The sequence below is a fragment of the Callorhinus ursinus genome, unplaced genomic scaffold, assembly GCF_003265705.2.
Source record: "Callorhinus ursinus isolate GAN/ISIS: 27379988/994484 unplaced genomic scaffold, GSC_fseal_2.0 scaffold4, whole genome shotgun sequence".
Lineage (NCBI taxonomy): Eukaryota > Metazoa > Chordata > Mammalia > Carnivora > Otariidae > Callorhinus > Callorhinus ursinus.
This window is the reverse complement of record NW_027397066.1, coordinates 977,181-987,045: the sequence shown is the minus strand read 5'-3', so window position 1 is coordinate 987,045 and position 9,865 is coordinate 977,181.

Here is a 9,865-nt window from a genome sequence, read left to right as displayed (position 1 = left end):
TGCGCCAAGCCAGCCAAGTCCAGCAGGCAGCACCCCCGCTGCCCACGCGGAGGGCACTTTGGACCAAAAGGGGCTGGGGCTCTCCCCAGGTCACCCCCCTGGAAGCCGTGGGAGAGGCGGGGGACAAGGGCTTCCCGGCAGCGGGGTCTGCCCTGGCTCTGGGGGCGGGAGGCCCCTCCGCAGGCTGGGCGTCCAGACCCCACGGAACAGAGGCGCCCCCGCCCGCCTCGGTGCCGGCCGCCCCCCCTGGGCTCCACACTGGGCTAAAGCCCTGACCTGAGGCCTGACACCCGGAGGGGGGAATCTGGCCCGCCGCCGGCCAGCCGGGCCCTCCCCTCCCCCTGCCCCCCGCCTGCGGTCCGGCCTGTGCGGGGCGGGGCCGGCGGAAGGGGGCGCCCCGGGCGCCGCTCAAAGGGCCGCTAATGTGCGCTAATCCCGGCCTTTCAGGCGGCCGGCCGGGCTGTTGGCCCAACAACCCGCGTCTGAAAGGGGAGCGCGGGGCGCTGGGGGCCGCTGCCCCCGTCCGCCACGCCCCCGACCCCGGCGGCCCCCGCCCCCGGGACCCCGAGCCCGCAGGACCCGGCGCAGGTGCGCGGGCGCCGGCCGTCCCAGCCGGGGAGACTGAGGCCCGGGGCGGAGTCGCCGGGTGGGGCTGGGGTCCAGCCTCCCCGTTGGGAGTCGGGGGGCCGGCAGGGCAAGGGAGGGCCGGCCCAGTCGCCCCCTCCGGCTGCGCGGCGGTTCCCAGGCCTGGGAGGGGCGCGGGGGGCCCTCACGTCGCAGACGGGCCGGGCCCCTCCGGAGCGTGACCCCGGCTTTCAGCGCCGCCTCTGGCCCGGCCCCAGCGCCTCGTTAGGGATTTAATTAAGGAGCCGCCGGGGATTTGCATAATCTCCGAGCCGGGCTGGGAAGCCCCGGGACCGGGAGGGCTGGGCGGGGGAGGAGCCGGTTGAGCAACTATTTGGGCTGGGGTCTCCCGGTCCAGGGGACAGAGGGTCCCTGAAGAGGCGAGGGGGCCGGCTGGAGGCAGGAAGGACCCTTTTGTGTCCAAACCGGCCCTGGAATTCCCCATCCGACTCAGAGGGTCCCTCCCCCACCCCAGCTGACTGAGCTGTAGACTCAGCTGGGCCTGGGGCCCTAGGAGCCCGGAGGGGCTCCCCAGGAGGCCCCCCCCCCACCCAGCGGGCACCACCCCCCTCAGGCAAACAGCGAACGCAAACATTCCAGCCGCAGCCCAGCCCCGGGGAGCAACAGGCCCCGCCCCCGCTGTCAGGTTCTCGAGTCTGTCCTCCATCCCAGATGGCAGCTGGGGTCAGGCCAGAGGGGTTCCCAGCCTGAGCTGAGCGGAGTGATGGCGGAGGCTGCCCACCCCTCCACCCCCACCCCAGGGTAGCGCACCTCCTCCGAAGTTAGTCCTGGCCACAAGAGGGCAGGGACCAAGCTCCACACCCGGGCTCTGGAGGTGGTAGCCCCGAGAGTAGAGGTTACAGAGGGGCCTGGGAGGCCTGCTTTTCCTTGGGCCATTGTCCTCCACGAGGCCGACACTGCAAGGGTGAGTGGGCAGGAGTCTTGCTTCCTCATGTTCTGTCTCTACTGGCAGTACCTATGGGGAGACTGAGGCATGGTCACAGGCCTTGCCCTTTGTGGCCGGTCAAGGATGGTGCCCCCTGGCATCTCTGACAGAGCAAGGCCATGACAGTGTGGCCTTGGGAAGGTGGCCTGAGCTGAGCCAGGAGGCCCTTTCGGCCAGCGCCACAACACCAGCAGCCCCCCTCCCAGTGCCTGGCCCCCATCTGCCCTGCGGGCATTCCCACAGCCTTCAAAGGGCACTGTGGGGGCCCGAACAGGGCAGGGCCAAGGCAGGGCCTTTCATCTCCTGGGTGGCGGGCTGGGAGCAGGATGATCCCAGGGGGCCCAGGCACCTCCCAGGCACCCTGGCCCATGCTTGGGTCTGCCCATCGCGGCAAGGAGGAGCCCCAGGGCAGGCTGAGGGGCCAGGAGGCTGAGTCCAAGGGCCTGGGATTTCAGCCCTCCCCCAGGATTGACCCCGACCCCAGTGCCACCCCGGGGCTTGTGCTGCCCCACCTGTGCCCTCCCTCTTGTATCCAGGTGCCACTCTGCTTCTGCAGTGGCTCTGTGGCTTCTGGGCCAAGGCTCAGGTGCCTGCTCTGCCCATGAGGCCAGAACCCCTGGTGCCCTGTGCCCTGGCCCTCTGTTTCCTGCCCCCCTCCCCGTCGCTCCATCCGCTCCAGCCACTGGGCCCCCAGACACCCCATACTTCAGGGCCACTCAGGCTTGGCTCCTTCTTGTCCTTCAGGTCTCAACCCAGGAGGGCCCTCCTCCCGGTGCCCTCCCTGCCTGATGCCTCCAAAATCCCCTCGCTACCTGGACCCCAGTATCGGGTCTGTTCCAGGCACTGCGATCTGTGTCCAGGCAGGAGGCCAGCCCCACCCCCGGCCAGTCTTGCTCGCAGGGCCTCCCACCCAGGTTGGAGGGCAGATGTGGTTTATTGGTGCCCCAAGGGGTTGGCATCAGTCATTTGTGACCGCTGGGGATCCCTTTCAACAGCTGGGGAGCCTGTGTGTCTGAGTCCACATGGGGAGTTAAGGAGTGTGGGCACCTGGCTGAAGCAGAAGAACACTCCAGCCTGATGGGGACATGGGGGCAGATGGGCTCTGGGCCCAGAGGGGGTCGTCACCCTGACCTACAGGCCCCAGCTTCAGCTGAGGCATCTGGAAAGTCCAGAGGGCGCCGTCCAAAGCCAATGGCGCCTGCAACAGAGAAGCCAGATGACCGTCTGCCCCAAGCAAGCTCTTGCTTGCCTGATTTGCTGCCTGAGGTCTTACTACCAGCACCTACCCTGCTGGGGGACTCAGGTGCGGGAGAAACCGCACAGCCCCGTCCTCTGGCAGCCATGCGAGGGGAGGGAGGGTGGGCCTTGGGCTGCAGCCCCCACTGTGGTTCACGGGGCTGGGGTGCTCTGGGGAGGCTCTGGAGGAGGCTGGTGGGCGCAGAGGTGGTCGGCAGAGGACCTTGCTCCAGGGGAGCCCCTGCAGGGGCAAGGCTCAGGGGCAGGGCTGGGGGCCACCGGGGGGCTTCCTTTGGGGGTCGATATGTGGCAAGAACCCGCACTCACAGGCCCCAGAATTTCCACCCACTCACCATGCCGGGGTCTGTGGGACACTAGAGGCTACTGCTGGCCATCCGTGGGAGGAATAGAGATAGGCCCCCATTCATTTCCACTTTAATTGTCTAAAAATTATCCTAGGCAACTCTTAAAGACCCTTCCCCCCGCTGCCCTGCCAGCCTCCTGTGACCCTGAGGCTGGGATAACCGGGAGTCAGTGGAAGCCTTGGCAGGGCGCTGCTCCTGAGGGCTGGCCTGGGGCTGTGGCCCCACAGCAGAGAGCGCCCTGACCCCACTAGGGGCCAATACAGGGCCTGGGTCTTCACGTCCACTCCTTCTCTGCTCCCAGACTGGCCATTGCGCAGCCAGACACGGAAGGGAAGATGCAGCTCTTGGGGATGGAGGTGGGTCACCCAGGAGCCCCGCTCGGGGGGTGGACACAGGCTGGCTTGGGGGGGGTCTGTAGGGGCCCAGGCCATGTGTGGGGCACCAGGGTGGAGCCACCCAGAGAGACTGCAGTGCGGGTCGGCCAGTCATGGTGGAGGAGCGACCCTGGCCCCCATGGCTGGAGCTGGTCCCTCCTGACGGGGCCTTTTTCTGAGGCCCTGGGATGCGGCTGGAGCCCCCCCTGCCTGCCCAGTGCCCGGCCCTGCTGTTGGCGCCTCCCAGCCGGGCGGCCACAACCCTGATGTTGCTTTAATAAAACAAAGTTTTTCTTTCGTGCGCGGCCTCCAGTGGTGAAAGGGCCGATTTACGGACGCCCGCGCCCCCCCCACCACCCCGCCCGCGCTGCGGTGGCGCTGGCCTCGGCCGGGTAATTTATAGCTTCAACTTAGCACACTCGCGCTGGGCCAGGCCGGCGGCATGACTGGGGCCATTTATCCCAGGCCCCCCTGGCTGGCCGCGGAGGACGGCCTTTCTCCGGCGCTCACAGGCGCCATTCACAGCCCAGCCGCCACGCTCCCGCCCCGGCCACGTTCCTTATTAAGACTTTTGGAAACCCTCTGGCACCCCGTGGGTGAAAACAAGCTGTGCTGTTTGTGCTGCGGCAGCCCGCGGCCACCGCCCCCACCTTGGCCGGCCCGGTCCGCAGGTGAGCAGGCCGGGGCGGCCCCTGCAGGGGCTGTTTCATTTCTTCCTTTCTGTTCCCCTCCTGGGAGCACAGGTTGCTCGGAGGAGACAGGACACAGGCAAGTCACGGTAACACCATCCGATTTGGAGGCTCCCGGGTTGAGGACAGCTTGCCCAAGGCCAGGACATGGCTCCATTCAGGGGACGCTCATTGAGTGGCCTTCCCAGGACCCCCACCCTGAGAAGGAAGGTGCCTGTAAGAGGGCGTGGGGACCTCGAGCCCATCTGAAGCTCAATGTCCCGAGGGCGGGCGCGCTGTGTGGACCCAACTCGGGGGTCCCAGGGGAGGACCGGCACTCTGACCGCTCTGGGGGGTGGCGGGGGGCGGCTGCCGCCACGCGTGGACACACACTGCATGCCTCAGCGTCAGCCCCTGCCACGCACACCCACCCAGCTCTGGACTGGTGCACACACAGAGGGAATGCCCATGAACATACGAATGTGTGTCTGCACTTGGACGCAGCCAGTGGGCATCTTGACCGGATGGCCTGAACCTGACGGGGTCACACTTTGTTCCCGACCCCCATTCACTGCCCAGCTCAAGCACTGGCAGCTCTGTACCTGACCGGCTCTCAGGCCCAGTCCCTGAGTCCTCTTTGAGTCTGTCCACCTTCCAACCACCTGGACACCCCATTGGCTGGCCTCACCCACACTCTGTGGGCCATCCCGGGTGCCCCTCGCTGGTCTCCCTGCGTCCACCTGGCCCCACAGTGTGTTCGGCGGAGGCTTCCTGGAGAGACGTGGGTGGTGGGCTGTGTCAGAACTGAGGTCCAGCAGCAGAGGTGACCCTGCAGAGGGGCCTGGCCTCTGCCCCCCCAACCCCCGGCCGGGAACCCCGTCCTGAGCCCAGCGGGAGAAGCTGGCTCTATGGCAGTAGCTGAAACCATGTCCTTCTCCGTGTGCTGGGGTCTGTGACCTCGGCCCCTGTCCTCACCCCAGACCGGAGTGTGGCGCTGGTGCGGGATGGAATGCGCAGGCTCAGGCCACGAAGCAGGCCCTCCTCCACAGAGAGCTGGCACCTGTGGGGGGGGCCCTGTCTGGTGCTCCCAGGGATGCCTCCGCCCCCCGCTGCCCTCAAGAAGAACCCTGGTGGGGCGCCTGGCTGGCTCAGTCATTAAGCATCTGCCTTCGGCTCAGGTCATGACCCCAGGGTCCTGGGATCGAGCCCCACATCAAGCTTCCTGCTCCGCGGGAAGCCTGCTTCTCCCTCTCCCGCTCCCCCTGCTTGTGTTCCCTCTCTCGCTGTGTCTCTCTCTGTCAAATAAATAAATAGAATCTTTAAAAAAAGAAAAAAGAAAAAAAAGAACAACCGTAGCGTGCTGGGCTCCTGGGGGGCTGCTCACTCCCGGCCCCCACCCTCGGCGGTCTCTGTGGATTGTCCTGTGTGGCTGAAAACTTCCATCTGCGGCTCCACTTCTGCTCTAGGTCCCTGGACACCTGGCCCTCCAGAAAAGTGAGGCTCAGGGCACTCAGGGGCTCGCCAAGGTCACATGGCAAGTCCAAGGCCGCAGCTGATGACAGGCCCAGGCCCAATTCTGCACCTTGAGGCAGGGGTGGGAGACGGTTTGTGGGGGATGGGATGGGCGAGGGATATAGAAGGGCGGGTGGTGCCTCTGAGAACCCCAGGGTCTGGGAGCAGGAAGGACTAAAAACGAGGGCAGGGCAGTGGGCAGGGTGCTGGGGGCACCTTCCACTGGAGGCCTGAACGAGGAAGTGAGCAGGTGGCTGTCACCTCCAGCATCTCTGCCACACTCTGCGGCCCACTAGGGGCTCCACACCCCCCTCTGTGTGAGGAAGAGCTCTGAGAAGGAACTGGGGAGGGGTGGCAGAGCCCCCGTGTTCCCACGCTGCAGGTGACTCCCCCCGGGGTTTCAGCTCCGAGTCCGAGGTCAGGACGCAGGAAGCTTGCAAACGCAGAGGGGAAGGGACGAGGGACCCGTCTGCTACACGGGGCCTCAGCCTCACCCAGTGCCTCTGGCAGGGGCCTGGGGCACAGGTGTCTGGGTGGAGGCGTTGGGGACCCTGGCCCCTGGTCCCTGGCCCTGTGTCTTCGGAGACAAGGTTTTCTGTTCGTTCCTCATCTTAAAGGGTCAGTGATGGGGGCCTGGCTGGGGGTGGGCGGCCCCAGGGCAAGGCCCCGACAGGGTTAAGGAGCCGCCTCCACTCCCGCTGTTATAGTCGGGTCATTAAAACCCCATCTCCTGCCGTTGTCCTGGCCCTCCCGGGGCCTCCCGGGCCTTTGTCTCACTTTCTAAGGCTCTGACAGGATCGGCCGGGTGGGGGCCCAGGAAGAGAAGGGGGCCTGCAGCATACAAAACCCCCGGCCCCCAGCCCTGGCGCCTCCTCTGCCAGGGTGCCAGCCCGGAGCCACTCCCAGGATGCGCTCCTCCGGGGCTGGCACGGGCCAGGCTGGGCAGGCATCCCCCAAGCCCGGCCTGGGATGGATCCGCCCCAGCCGCACCCCACGGCCACCCCTGCACCGTTCCCAGGCCCTGTGGCAAGGAGCCCCCAGCCCTCCTCACATTTGCCCACGCTTGGCTGCAGGTTGCTAGGAGCTGGCTGGGGCGGGGGTGGGGGGGGTGGGGGCGTGCGGCCTGCGGCTGGGCCGGGTGGAGGATCGGGCAGGCGGGCAAGCGCCCAGCGACAAAGCTCGCCTGTGATTGAGTCATCTGCCCGATGGCACCACGCTGCCCCCCCCCAGCCAACTGAGGGCCACTCCTGCCCACACTTTGTGGCCACTGCAGCCCAGCCAGCCTCCTGTCCTGGGGCCAGGCTCGCGATCCCCCTCCCCCCGCCATGGCCAGGGGTGTCTGCCTCCACTCTCCTTACCCTTCTGTGCAGCCTCTAGTTCTGCCACTGACCTGCAGGTGACCACAGCCAAGGCCCCTTTGCCTCGGTGTACCTATCTGTTCTCCAGGCTGGCTGAGCATCTGAAGGCCCTGGTGCCCACGCTGCTGACCCCACATGCCCCGGGGGCCTGACTCTCTTCCAGCCGCCCACCCTGATGTCCCCTGGCTTTTCCTACCCTGACCTCCCATCTGAGCCAGAGATGCTGCCATGGGGCCCCAGGACATGACCAGAGGGTGGGAAGGCGGGCCGCCTTGCTTAAGGAAAGGAAATAGGGAGGTCCTCATGCCCTAGCTGCCTTTCCTGTTGTCCCCAGTGTCTCCAGGGACCTCTCTCCTCCTTGGGGGCCTCCGGGGTGGGCTGACTTTTCCCTGTCCCACCTTCATGAGAAATCATGTCAGCCCCCTCACTGACCCCTCACCCAGGGACCTGCTGCTTCACTGGCTCTGGCCCAGTCACAGACAAGTCAGGTGGGGAAGGCCCTGGGGGCAGGGGCAGCTCCAGGACCCCTCAGTCAGCTCCCCACTAAAGTGGGTGGAGAAAGCTGGGGCCCCAGGGAGGGGCAACGTGTGTGTGCCAGTGGTGGTGGCCTCCGGGGCCAGGCCTGCCCGGATGGGCGGGGTCACTGCCCAGGCCGAGACAGGCTGCAGATGGGGTTTCAGGATGGGGCGGGGACTTCCTGGGATTTGCTGTTAATCAGGTCCTGGGGCGGGCAAGTTTATCTGTGTCTCAGTCGCACACTATCTCTGCTGCATGGGCAAGGCATTCTGGCTAGGGTGGGGGCCCCAGGGTCAAGCACAGCTGCGACACCAAGAGCCTTGATGTGGCCTACCCTTCTTTCTCAGGCCCTGCCCTCCCCAGGGGTGAAAAGGCTGGTGCGCTCCACAGCCAGGAGGGTGGTGGTCAGGTGCCTGGGAGCCCACCCAGGGTCCCAGGGCCCCCTTCTCCCCAGGGAAAGGCTCTGTGGCCTGGGGAACCTCGTGGGCACAAATGAGATGCCCAGAGAGCATGCGAGTGAGGGAGAGGCCTTCCTGCCCCCTTCCCCATGCTCATGAAGGGGTGGGGTTCAGCTGGACCCCCGGGATTTGCCAGGACCTCATTTCCTACCCCAGGGCTCATGGCTCACTCTGCTCTCCTGGGGACCTTGGCCAAGTCTCAGTACAGGCAGAGGATGGTGCTTTGGATTCATCCTTGGTTTAAACTCCAATTTTTCCAGCTCCGTCTCAGCTGGGCCCAGGACCTAGGGCTACAAGCAGTAACTCTGCCAGGTATCCATTATGCAGCCACCAGGGTGCTCCCATGGTCATGAGAATTTGCAACTCCAGCCCAGGTGCAGCATAGGGAGGACCCGGGTGTCCACCCTCCACCCGACGCAGCTCTGAGTGTGGCTCTCAGAGGCCAGGGCCACTGACCCCCATGGACTGAGAGCCAGTGGGGGCCTGGTCTCTGTGTTCTCAGGTGTGAAAGGAGTCAAGACCCTGGGTCAGGTACCATGTCTGCCCAGGGGATGTGGCACTGAGGCAGAGCCCTCCTCACCCACCCTGTTGGCAAGTGACAGGGTCTCGCTTGACTCCTGAGCCCGAGGGCCACCTCCCACTGCCTGCAGACCCCCAGTTGAGGGGGGCACAGGGCTGGCCCAGGGGATGGCACTTCCTCATCCTCACAGCCTCCCTGAGCTGGTTCCACTGGCCTGGTGCCAGAGCCTGGGAGGACCCAGAGCAGCAGGGACTGATGCCTAAGGGGAGGGAGCTTTCCTGAACCAGCACCGTTGAGGTCCATGTTGGGTGGGCACCTTCAACGAGAATCTCTCCTTCACGGCCAGGCATGAAAAGCAGCGGTGGGGGCTGGGCTCTAGCTCGGGGCCAGAGTCCAGCTGGGCAGCCATGGCCAAGCCAGGTGAGGATGTCAGCCCTGGCCCGCCATCTGCTGGGGCAGGTAGAACAGGATGCCTGCTCAGGCCTGTCCAGCCTGGGCCTTCCCAGAGCCCTAGGGAGCCCTAGGCTGCAGCCCTGGAGGGGTGAGGGGTGGGGGTGTCTGTGCCACCTCTCCCTCACTCCAGCTCCTGACTTTGGTGCAGCCCCTACCCCTCCAGGTGTAGGCAGACGCAGGCGACAGGAGCCCTGGATGCAGAGGCAGACCCTTTCCTCACCCCCAGACCCAGCTGTCCCAAGGCAGCCCTTGGCTTCTTCCTTGGGGTCCCGACTCCTGGTATACAGCAGGCACTTATCAGGTCTGTTGTGGGACTGTCTCTGGTACCGTTTCCCCTCCTGCCTTCGGCCCTCCTCTTGGCATCCTGCCCCACCTCGCTCAGGACCTGCCACTTGCCCCCTGCCCTGCCAAGAAGCTTCCATACCCCCCACCTCCCGACACACCACCGCCCCTTACCTCAGATTGGGTGCCCACCCCACTCAGCTGACAGTTCCCTCGCTGTCGGCATGGAAGCTCCTGAGAGCACAGCCTTGCGCCTGCAGTGCCGGGGGCCACGTGCCTGGTCAGTCAGTGTTTGTTGGACGCATGGATGGATCAGAGACTGGTCCGGTGGCGGGCGGGAGAGGCAGAGGGATGGAATGGTGCCAGAGAAGTGCACACAGCTGTCTGGTGAGCCCGTAGGGCCATGGGCAGCATGTGGCCTGCAGGGTGAAGAGATGGGGAAGGCTGGTGGCCATACAGGGCTCTGATACTTGGAAGAGGGGTGGGTGGTGAGGGTGTGGAGGGGATATATGGAGGGTGGAGGGGTGGTGGAGGGGTGAGTATGTGCGGGGGG